This window comes from Trichoplusia ni, chromosome 15, assembly GCF_003590095.1.
Source record: "Trichoplusia ni isolate ovarian cell line Hi5 chromosome 15, tn1, whole genome shotgun sequence".
Taxonomy (NCBI): Eukaryota; Metazoa; Arthropoda; class Insecta; order Lepidoptera; family Noctuidae; genus Trichoplusia; species Trichoplusia ni.
The window spans coordinates 10,389,305-10,402,399 of NC_039492.1; positions in this window are offsets into that span (position 1 = coordinate 10,389,305).

Consider the following 13,095-nt stretch of genomic DNA (forward strand, 5'->3'; position numbering starts at 1 on the left):
ACACAACTGTCTTTACAGAATGCTGAATTCTATCAAAAAAACTCATTAAAATAAGTAAGTAAGTCAGTACAGCATAAACCGATCCTAAATATTAATCATAATCATAAGCGAGAGGTGCGACTTGCGACTAATTGCCGCGACCGGCGGAATTAATTGATTATCTGTGTCGCGGCGCACCGTCGCGCGTCGACTCGCTAAAAGCTTCCACTACTTATTTTCTAGTAATACGCAAAACGATGCATTATTTTGACAGCTGTCAGATGTTTATCAGTCAAGGAGTAACTGTAAGTAAGAGACGATGATAGAGTGCAGTGTGCGCTGTTGCATTAGGAAAGGGTTGAACCCCAGGTTGCCTTCTTATTTTGCTACATACTTTAGCTCCACTTTTTTGACTGAATTTAAATGATTGAAATAATGATCGATTTGGTTGAAATAGAAGTGCACTCTTACAAACGATATGCAAATAATCGGTGAAAAGTTATCTTGATAAAATATAAATTATCAGGATAACTTTTAAAGTATAAAGATAGAGCGATTGCACTATAATCAAACCAATCACTCCAAAAAGCCTTAATAATCAACCTACGATATTAAGTATATATCTATAACTCATAAACACGATTACGGAAATAGAGTTAACGGAATTACAAACACCCACAAGGATTTATCCCAAACAAATTACACCCAAAAGGGGATCTAAAAATACATTTACATTGACAAGATTCAGTAAAAAAATCCTGACATAGAGACATCAAAACACATTTAAATCATCCTTTACAAGACGCTCGCTAAACCATCTATAAACGATCTTCTAGGAATCGAGATGAGTGTAATATGTACATACCTTTGGCGAAATGGGCAAAGAACGTTCATTCATTGAACAGGCGCGTGGGCGGCGCTGGTGGCGCCTCTAGCGGGGAGTAGCTGTAGCTTTATGGTTTGTTTCACGGTAAGGTTTGTGATTAATGTTTAGTTGGTCGATTCGTTTTTTTTTTGTTTTATTATTTGGTTGATTTTTGTCTAGTGCTTATTAAGAGTATTTCAAATATGTATTTTGCCTAACGATATGCGTTACTAAGATTCTAAAATCCATATCAAAAAAAAGGTAGGTAAAGCTAAACTATTATTTTTGTCACTATTAAAAAAAACTAATTTTATGTTGGATTTGCTTTTAACTATGTAATGTTTGTTGAATTTTCGGATAAGTTTGAATGGCGTTACGTCGCCGCAGGCAATGGCTAGTAACGTTAATAAAAATACTAAAGCCCACATGCCAACCCGGCCAAGCAGCGCTCTGACATACATCCGACTATTCAATTAATCCAACGTCCAGACAACATTTACATTAACCCTAAAAATCCACTCGAAATCACAATGCTCACCTTACAATGAACCATAACCCCGCGATATTATAAAACACAATCAACATTTTTATTACTGGCACACGTCCGAAATTTATTAACCCATCCCTACCTTTATTGCCCAGTAAGCCCCACAGCAAATAAAATAATATCAAAAGAGAAAAAAGGAAAAAATGACCGTTACGCCGCGGGCGAGTTCTTAATTCAAAAAACATTTAAAATGGCCGCTTAAGTTGCTGCATACGAATGCGTTCTATTGTTGGTATTTTATTTTATGTCAAAGGGTTCAATGATGTATCTGCCAGCATTTATATATTCTATTTTATTTTTGATGCTAGCAGATACATCTGCACTTTTTCTGACATGATTTAGTGATAATTTTGATTTTTATGAACCAAAATATGTAGTTCTATATGATTCCTAATGTATTGTACCGGCTTATGCTGCTGCTAAGAAGCCAAGGCAATCAGGTAATGTTGCTTTTTATGGATCATTCACGTATTTGCCTTTTCCAAAGCATGTCGACAATGAGCATCATAAGAGCAAGTCACAATCGCCAACCAATTAACAAAACGTTCCCATCACGAGCTCATCCCGTCTGCACCACGTTCCCTACTCCCAAATACATTTTAAAGGTGAAGCATTTAATGAAAAGATCGAACAATAGTGCTGCCCCACTAGCCGCGGGGCGTAATAAGTGAGCGAATGGGGGCGATCTCAAGTGGGAGCGATTCCTGAGGTGAGATCGATTGTGGATTGCAATTTGAGAGCCATCGTTTTGGCCAGATGTGTAGTTTTGTTGAGTGGTAATTGGATGTGTGCGCGGATGAAATGTTTTATCGACCGGTAAATTATATAGGTATTAGCAGTGTGCAGTTGTGTAACAGACTGCTGCATCGTTGCGGGTGTGATGGTAAAAATAATAAGCATTCTGTAGACGAGGATTATTAAAAAGATTTGAATGTTCACATAAAAAATAAAAACACATTGATTAGTGCATATTTCTACAATTGAACAGAAGCTTATGATTGTCACCCGAGGAATGACAGTCAAAATTGATTATCAAAAATGATTCATTAGACACGTGGACATTATACGGAAAATCTTCCCATCTAAAATACATACATGCATAGGCATATAGTTAAAGTGCTGTTTCCAATTGTCCAATTGCAGCGTTCCGCCGACTAAAAGCAAGCATCGATCTCCAACTACCCTAATCTCCGTTATTGCTGCGATCAGCTCCCCCGCGGCATAACTGTACACCATAATCCCTACCTGGACTCCACTAAAGGGATTTGTGTGCACGCGTATTTGATTCCCATCTGCACCCGATAGCGTTCCAAGGATTTAGGTATTTTTATAAAATCCATTTTAACCCTCTGAATTTTTGTATCATCTATACTTCGGGCTTAGTCTAAAATTGTGCTGTTGAATCAAATAGCTGTATAATAGTATTTTGTGATGCTATGCTGATTTACGAGAGTGAAATAAATAAGCTAAAACTATTTTCTGAAGACCATTGAAGATGAAGTGAAGATTCAAATTCACACAGAATTATTTGCAACAGGACTTTTTCCGTTCGTAATGCTCCAAATTACACGACCATTTTTACATCAAAGTAAACAGCCAATTATCTGTTGTAACACGGTTCCTCTAGTAACCGCAAAGCAGTGTAGCTGAATACGTATCTAATTGGCTGGCAATACATTATCCCAGGTGATTCGACACACTCAATAGCTCACCAAGTCAATAAAGCTATGACAATGAGTCCTATTGATTATACAAAAGTCACTGATGTCATACTGGCCATCAAAGTGGGACGCGATGACATTCGTCACCGGTGACGCGCGGCGACGCGTGATCCTCAGCCTCATAATAATTAATTAAATCTACAATGTTGCAGGTGGAAAAGAGAAAGATGATGTTATTATTTAGTTGAGAGTTTATAAACTCTTCAAATGGGTTAGGCATATCTTGTGATCGATGAAAAAATATTTAAAGCGCTTGAAAGCTCATGATGAAAATAATCAAGGTCTGTTTCGTGATTTGTATGAGCTAATGCAAAGCATAGCACCAAGAGTTAAAGGACTTATTTGTGCCCTCAAAGTTTAGAACACTTCGCATCTTAGAAAAACTGCTCGTACGAAGCTGAGAAGTTAAAAAAAGTCATAATTCCAATTACCCTCAGCACCATTTAAGTTTTACGAATATGTAAACAAAACAGCAAATCTCTAACCTTAATCCAAAGAAAAATGAAGTGCACACAAACATGTTTAAGGTACGTCCACTATCCCTTGATCCGGTCCATAATAAACTGTCGGGCATTTGTCAGCGATACCTTAGGCCTGACTTCTGAAAAACAAAATTTTACGCAACACATATCATAGCGGGCTGGGGTGCGGTGGGAGCACGCACTAGGTGCTGCGGACGCTGTGACTGATGGTATATGTATTAGAGCGAAATTAAATATGTTTTTCATAATATCAAACCAAATTTCGCATTCTAAAGATTTGAAACATATTTTTACAGTGTAAATGGAATACATCCTTTGGAACGAAATTGAGATTTCCAAAATTATTTTTTAAGGTTGTTAAATACCAAATGTAAAGATTTCTTTGAACATCAAATACTCTCTAGTATCAGATGGGTTCTCTCAACAGCTAAACTTACGCTACCGTGGCTTAGCTACCTCACTTACGTGGTTTCGCGTTTTCCCCGCCCAGTGCGTATACAAAGTAGGGCGGCCACACATGGGGGTGCTCCGTGGACACGGTCAGTGCGCGCGCTCTAAAGAAGTGAATAAATCTGCCGGACGAACGACAAGGTGAATATAAATATAAAGAATCCGCGGACAAACTTCCGGACAAACCAGGGCTGCTGCCTTACCCGTTTAACTAAACTTGTTTAGGGGAAGAAAGTAAATCCTTGAACATTATTATATTGGAACTGATGTGGTAGTAGGTACTCACTGAAGTAAGTAACCTAACTTATCAGTTTTCCAATAATGTGAACTGAAAAAAGTCATCGTCTTTCAAGCCATTTCTCAAATATGATGGGGTCACTATAAAATCTAACCGGATGCATCTAAGTGTCAGTGTTTTTCAAGGATCGAATGCCTATCTGACTTCCTCAACCCAGTTACCTGGGCAACACAAAACCGCGTAATAAGACTGGTTGTCAGAACTCGTAATGTCTATCAAAGGTGTGTAAATAACAGCCGGAATCCACAATTCAACGAAGCTGAAAAAGTCAGGAAATGAAACCGCTATTTTTCAAAAACTTTTTTTTTTCTTTTATTTTAACGTTTATGTAACGAAACTACTAACTTTGTATTCCCCAAAAACGCAAATAAGAAATCTAATTCAAACATATATTTGTCCGCCAGCCCTGTTGTTTGCGACGCGGCAGAGCGGTCACCGTGAAAGGCTAGGTGATCATAAAGTCCCGCGCATGTTCTTACATAATAATATTCTTGAAATATTCCCTCGGGGGCGGAACTACCTAGCCGCGACATCGAACGCTATGGAGATATTTTTGACGGTGTATTCCTTTTAAAAGTTGGTTATGTCCTTTTTTGAGTTTTATGCCGTCACAATCAAGAGTTAAACTAGCATTTGCTTGATACGTGAAATGAGTTAACATTGTTTAAGTTAGGTTATTTAAATAATGATACCCAAGTACGATTCATAATAATTAAAAAGAAAAACGATTTTCGAAAAACTTTGTGTTACTTAGGTTAGCTTTTTGCGGAATAAGAAGGTTCATAAGACTGATTCTTGTTGTTATTTGATCAAATATGACACGTATTTGTACCACCATGAAATTGAACTAACAGGTTTTAAGTATTTTCATGAATCCAGACTCTATTTACAATCAACATAAAGAATTTCCTAAAAATAAAACCGTAATTCATAGTTCAAAACTTTTATGATTGGATTCTCCACAGCATTTTCGTGTTACACAGGAGGGATGTGCAGGAAATGGTCAGCGGAGACAAACTACTCGGGCCGCGGCCGCGACACGCGTCATAACGCGCGGCATAACGCGGCCTGTCGCAAGCCCATCCAGTGAGCGCCGACGCTCATACACAGAATATTTCTAACATTCACTATATGGTAATGTTAGCAAAGTACATAGCAAGATGATCTGAAATAGTTTGAAAAAGTTAGACTTTTTGTTCCTAGCTTGTGATTTTATGAGGACCTCTAATAGGTAATGCCATTAGCGTGATCTTTAGAAAAATACACTTCCTAAAGAAAAGGATGTAGTCAACGTGTTTTAAAAGCGCTGTTACAGACATAATATTATTCTCTTATTCAAAGGCCAGCCGCAATTAAACGCGTACTATAAATTGTTTCTCCGAGGTAACCCATTTTTGAGTGATTCAGACCACTCAGGCTCTTAGTGTATAATTAGATAAAGATAAAATAGATGTTTTCATTCCACCACACATTCGGCGTAAGGTGAATATACAAAAACATACAACTGATTATAATGACCCTTTTATCTTCGCTCGATTTGTTTGTTACTGTTCAAAAGTACCACTAAATCTTTTTAATAGCCTTTAAAAATTCAGACATTTCGTGTGTATAAAACATTTGAGGTTAGAATATAAAAGCCGCCCCACACAGCGGGGTGACACGGTGGCGCGTCCTCGCGTCATTGACGCCGCGTCTTGCCAATCGCGCGTTGTATTCCAAATTCAAATTACGCGAGCCGCTGACAACCGCCGCCGGACCGTTAAATGCTTTGATTGGACACATTTTATCGCCCGAAGACGACCACACATGCGATGTTTGGATTCAAATATAAAACACCGAACACTTTGTTGAGGATGACGTGGATTTAATTGTTTCTCGCTTGTATCTGTTTAAAAGTAATTTCGCACTTCAATGTTTTGTTTTAGTATGAATATGTTATGTTCTGCATAAAAATACATTTGGTGTTGATAATAATGAAATGATTCAGGTACAGCTGCCTTAACATTGGCACTGTTTAGCTGTTAGTGTTAGCTGTAACTGCAGTTTGTGGTCTTTACATACTATAGGTAATGATGAACATAAGGTCCAAATAAAGCTTAAATGTTGAGTTGTACAAACATTAGTACCTATATTAAAAGTCCCCCGCCGGCCGAAGCCGCATTCGAAAACGCAATTTCCACCTTAATATCCGTCTAGCCATCAGGTATCGCACAAAACGACACAAACATTCTCAAAATGAACATTCCCTACCTACTAATGAAACGTACGTTTTTCTCGCGTTGCTCCACGAGCCGCAATCACACACTTATTCAAACATTTCTGTGTTTTAATACGTTTTTTATAAGCAAGGGTGCACGGCGCATAATAACGTGGTCAAAGGATTGTGTGTGTAAGGGTGTTACACGCCGGCTAATGAAAAACCACTAGCTTGTGTTTATCACTAGGTACCTAGTCTATCTGCTTGTGTGTCTGTGTGTTTGTGTGAGTTTGTCATTATGTACTATTTGCGAACGGTGTTGAATGAGACTTTTACTTGCGATTCATAATAATAAATGCGATGTTGTGACGTTTTGATGTTTGCCAGTTATTTCTACGATCGTTATACGGCAATAGGCGTGAGTAAAATATATAAAGAAATACTTTATCTCTGACATAATACAGAACCATTAATTTTAACAGTTTTAAACTGAAAATAACAGCTTAATTTTATTGTGAAAGTTTTATCGAAATTTTTAGTTTTAAAGTGCCATTTAATTTGTCTGTTCTTTCTATTTGATAGAAGTAAATAATGGTCATGCAGTGTTTATAGACCCTGAGAAATTATGCCCACTTGTTTTATTTATTTATACGTACATCATGTATTTGGTACCATAGGAAATTCAAAAAAACAGGCGGTCTACAAGAACGCCGCCCTATCTATTCTTCAACAATTTTTCTGGATAATTAACTTCGTACCATTTTCATTCCTTTAAACTTCTTAATTACCTGTACTTATAATTATTTTACCAAACAAAACTCCAGGAAATCTCATTAGTACAAGCGACAATCTTCATTATTTACCTTGAGTTCTAATTAATTCCTTGTCATGGTTTTTGCTTCAGCTTTTGAGTTATATCTTAAGGACAGGTGAGAGAGATGGAGTGTCAATTCGTTCTTGCGATTGAGGGAGATGGGTATACGTCTCCAGTACCTGATTAACATCTTTTGGCAATTAGTAAAACACACAAAACTCCACCCCTGGCGTGTTCTGATCCCCTGGTAGGTGATGCTTAAATATTCACTCGTAAATTACTTGAAAACTTACCGCGAAGGTGCTGCTCAGGACCGAATTTAAATAAATGCATTTGGTCGTCTGTTGAGATAAGAACTTTCAACGTTGTGGGTAATTAAACTGAAGATGAATGATTTAATTATTGGCAGTATGTTATGAATGTTTTCGAAACTCATTATAAGTTCAGTGTTTGTTGTTTATGTCTTTAAGTGACTCTTCGCAAGGTTAGTTCTATAAATGAAGCAGCAAAAAAACTTGTTGAAACGCAAGTTTTTGCACGTAGGTGATAAGTACTAAGACAAAAATTAATAAAACTCTGGTAACACGACCGAGATATATGTTGGTCAGGAGAATACGAATTCCAATAAAATACAATAAAAAACCTATTAAAAACCTTGAAATCGGTCAAACAAAAACCCGAATCCCGACTGACATGCCGTATTTAATTACATAAATTTTAAGCAATGACCTCTCTCCGCTTGCCGACATATTCGTCCGATCGTGTGGAAAATCAATTGATTATAAAAAGGTTTTTTCATGTTAAACATTTCACGATGGCCGGTATTATAAACGGCTGCGGTTTGATGCGATCACGGTTGGTTTAATTTAAAATTTTTGGACGTCTAATTCAAATTTTACAGAATATATTTAAGTATACGAGAATTTCACTCATGACCAAAAAAGGGCTGAGGAATAAAATTAAACGTCGTTGTATAAGTGCAATATTTAACCAAGACATTCTCATTTCCTTCTTTCGTTAGTCCCATAAAATTGTAGTATTACAAAAGAAGAGAAAAAGATCAGACTGCTTTTAAAAGTACCTACATGTTTACATCACAGATGTTTCCACTACAAGTAGCTGAATAGTGAATACTATACTAACAGCACAATACAACAGATTGAGTGCCCAAAAAACAAGGACTTGATAATAAAAAATTGTATGAAGCTATTACAATAAACGGTATCGATCGAGCCGTGAGTGGTGCACCTCTACTTGAAGCCCCCGTGCCAAACTAGGGGAAGTGCAGCGAATATGAGACCGTCAGCGTAGCGAAGGATTGGATGCGGCATTAAAACTATAAGAACTATTTATTTTATTTTTGTGCATTCTTAACGTATTAAATATTAGTTGCGGCTGTGGAATATTGATTGAATATTTTGGTTAAGTTACTTCAGGACCGTTTCAAGAAATTTTGAAGACGATAATAATGTAGTTTGAAGATTGATTGTGAAAAATTTAATTTTGTATATAATACTAACAACAAATAAAACTGTACTTAATTTATATCAAAGCTTTCGTTTACCTTGATTTACAATTAACGACTGTAAACTAAACCATGAAAAACTTAGAGATCAAAACAATTTGAGAAAAATATATAATGCCACATCCAAAATGTACTACTGTATTTCTATGTATGATCAGGGCAGCTCTCAATAGTGCCGCGGGCGCAGCTCTACCGTTCGACAGATGCGCGTCTGTAGCGCGCTTTATTTGTACACCTCTTATTTGTATAGTTAAATTAAAATTTGAGTACAATATGTTCCCCTGTAGGTATAATTTTATGTAGATGGGTTACTGGTCTACTCGTGTATAATGTATTAATTTAGTTCTTTCCATAGTTTTGATCATTTGGCTGATTCTCTAAAATTTTAGTCGTAGACTGCTGAAAAAACGTGCGACTCTCATTTCTGGAGTGTTTTTGTCGTCTTACATTAAGAAGCACTGATAAAAAATACGTCAATTCGCAAATATCGTTCTGTTACATTATAGTTTTCTCACTAGCCTAAAATTCAAAGACGTAACACTAATGGGTTTCCGTAGGTATCAACGATTAAAAGTGAGCCAACGGTAGACTTTACATAATTCCATCCACAAATTACCAGCTAACAAAATATGCGCACCTGATCCCCCAATGATTAGGTGTTTAGGAGGTACAATATAGACGGACAGGACAAACCTGATTACACCACCTCCATCAAAGTCCAGCTTGATTGATGAGCTTTCTGACCAAATGAGACACCACACACTATTCTAACGAGCGAATATCGGTCTTATTTTGATAGGAAAAAGAGCGAAGACAACGGCATATCATAACCTTGTTATAGATTCTTACTTTCTACTAATCCGTCAATTCAGCAGGATATTTTTGGTCATTAAATAAGGTATTTTGAACTTTATGTGATTACAATAAGTGTCGTACGAACTGCTCCAGTAAGTCGGTGCAGGTTTGTACCTATGGATAATCTGTCTTTGTAAGTTTACTTTTTTGACTCCACGCCTCGTGTAATAGATACGTTAATTTTCTTTATGCTGGCGTGTAATTACTCACATGTTACAGTCATCAGATATTTTTTGCATGTATGCAATTTTCCGATTTGCGTTTTTGGAATCGTTGGATCATATCTTTTTTGTCACTTCTACGTATATTTTTCCATTAAAGCAATTCGAAGGGTACATGTCATGAGATAGAATATCAGTATTTAAAACTGTACTGGTATCCCTCGAAAATAAAATGTGATAGCATCCATTTTCTCTTTTAAGAGATTACTTACTACTTTGTCGCCGAAAGAGTTTGGAATATAAGGCCTACGGGCACTGTACCACTCAATATCTCAGGAACTCCACAAGGCCCGTGAGAAATAAACAGCTGATAGTTTTTGGACCGGTTCTTAAGAAAATTCCATTTAAAAAGCAAATAGCAACTAAACGGTGTAATTCTTACTTCGATTAAGTTCACCTCAGACCTATTCCGCTGCCGTGTCGTCTAGACGCATATAAATTAGGTTTTTATGTTCTGATTACACCTATAAGCATTAAAATGTTAATAGAACGGCCACGCACCGTCTCTAGGGGTATTAGACAATTACAAAAGGATACAAACTTATTTATGCAGTTCTGTAACTTCATTTGATGTAATTGGCAAAGGAATTTTCTCTTTATCACATCGCAATAAAGTGGTTCCAACATTTTTGGGGATAGCAAATGTAATTTTGTAGGCATGTCGTTGTAAAAACGATGCGTTTGGCGAAAACAGTTATTGCTGTCGATAAAATCTCGATATACATACAGTATTGGGAATGATTTATAATATCTGTTGTGAAGGGGAGATGTTTTTATCGATACTAAAGTATCAAATATTGTTAAGAGAAAAGTTTTATGGAGTGGACCGCTATTGAGCTCTATATTTTTTACCATATTGGTTCCCATCGAGAATCGCAATAATAATGAATTGTTGTTTTCAGGTATAACTGACGAAGTGGGTAGGCGAGTCATTTTCGTACATTTCGACATACATTCGTATTCCATCTTATACTTGTATCACGATTCAGTAGATAGTGAAGTAAATCATGGCCCAATAATACAAATCACGGTGTGTCCACATCAGCGGCAGACAACGCCTGTCCCCGTAATTAGTTCGCGCATTAATCAAGACACAAGTGCAACGTTAATTAGCCCTTCGTGGAACACAGTAACGGATGCGGGCAATGTGCTCGTCCTATATCTGTGGATGTTTTGAGTGACGTAGCGATGGATGCTGGAGTCACCGGCTATGTAACTGATATGGACGAAACGTTGTATGAACTTCAAATAATAATATTAATAGTTGATTGGAATTTTAAAGTAACATTCACTGTTCATTAGGCTTTTAGCCATGAAAAACTTCATAATTATTTGTTTAACCCTCGGTATCGGAGGATTAAGCTGGGGGTTGATTTGATTAAAGCACCTGGTCGTGGTTACCAAAACACTTAAATCCGAATATTACATAAAATGATACCAAAAAAAAAAAATCCTCGACTCCCTTATATTAGTATACACGGAAAATTTTAGCACCGCCATTCAGAAAAGCGGTCTCAAAGCACAGTGACATCTTGTGGAAAATGGTGGAACAAACTGAACCTTACTTTTGATATTTTGACACATTTGCGGTTAAACCTTATTAATCAGGTAAAGTTAGTTTACCATTAAATAAAAATGATCGCGCGTTTGCGAATTTTAAAAATTACAAACTACACCAACGCTTGACAACTTTTCTGGAGTATGGAGAATGTTTTTCCAAAAACCAAAAGCTAGATTGGTCTCGATCTATCTCCAAAGCAGATGTAACCGATGCATCAAGAGATTGGCTTCGACAAATCGCGCAGTCGTCCGCGACACGTCCAAAAAGACACTTCAGGGAATGTCGACGAGACTAATAGTCGCACGCGTATGAATTCCTAATGCTAATTGGAGTGACAAATTGTTCGTCGCCTTTAGCAGAAGGTACGCGCTCGAACAATACCGAGGCACGTCTTCCTAGAAATGAGATGGGAACTGGTTTCCTTGCTCGATTTCTTCCTCTTTGTAAAGTGCAGATAATACAGCACATTTTATGAGACATTTTCGTTTGATGTTGAGATTTAGACTGGTCCTCTTCTCGTTCTGTGGAAGTGTGAAATAAGACTAAGTGGTGCTACTTATAGAATCATGTTATTAGAAGTTATTTGTTGTTAGTGTGAATTTTGTTAATATCTTGTAGCATCTGAGAGTATATTGATTGCCACCATCAATATCTAATCACACTCAATGCTAACGAAACTCACATCATAGTCGACACATCGATCCATCCGATAAATTTCTGGTATTCAAATCCTCTGAATACCCTTCGTTTAACGCGTCAGCAGCATCCGATTGTTCTAGATTCCCTTCTATAGATAATTTCACAAAGTATTAATTCAACATCAAAAAGACTTGGCCAACACAAGAGCTTCAATTTAAATGCAATTACGAATCCGTTAATCTGGCTGAAATGAATCGACGTCACATTTTCACGGTCACGGCGGCGGCCACATCAAAGAGTTTCTGTACAGGGGATGAAAACTCCCCTGTGCAATACCACCCTCGAGTCTGTGCGCACTGTTCGACTAATTATAGTGCGACGGAAGAAATTATGATTTTAGTTCCGCTTCAGCATAATTACTATCACTATGAGATAAAACCCATCCCCCTAGGATAAGTAATTTTAAAGCGGTGGATTTAGTACCTACCAGGTCGCATTTTGGTTAAGTGTATGTATACCTATAGATATTCCCGCACTAAGGGATTTAATCCTTATATTGCGTGGGGCTCCACAAACATACAATTCACAATTTCACATGCACAAAGTGATATTTTTGCCATTACTTTTGTAATTTTTTATAAGTTTCACAAGTTTTTAGTAGTAAGTTTCATAAAAACCTATAAAATTTATCACTCTTTATGAAAACTTTACTAAAATCAAGGATTGTATAACGTAATGAAGTTATAAAAAACTTTCTTTCAATTGTATTTATATATATTTATGTATTATCTCGATTTTGCGGCCTGCTATAGTTAGTGCGTGGTCTCATCTTAGCATATCTTTTCAAAACGCGTCACATTAATTCGTCGCACGCATAACACTAGGGCCAGTACGCACGTCGGTCTGGCACAGTCGCGATTCGACACCTGAGTACACTGCAC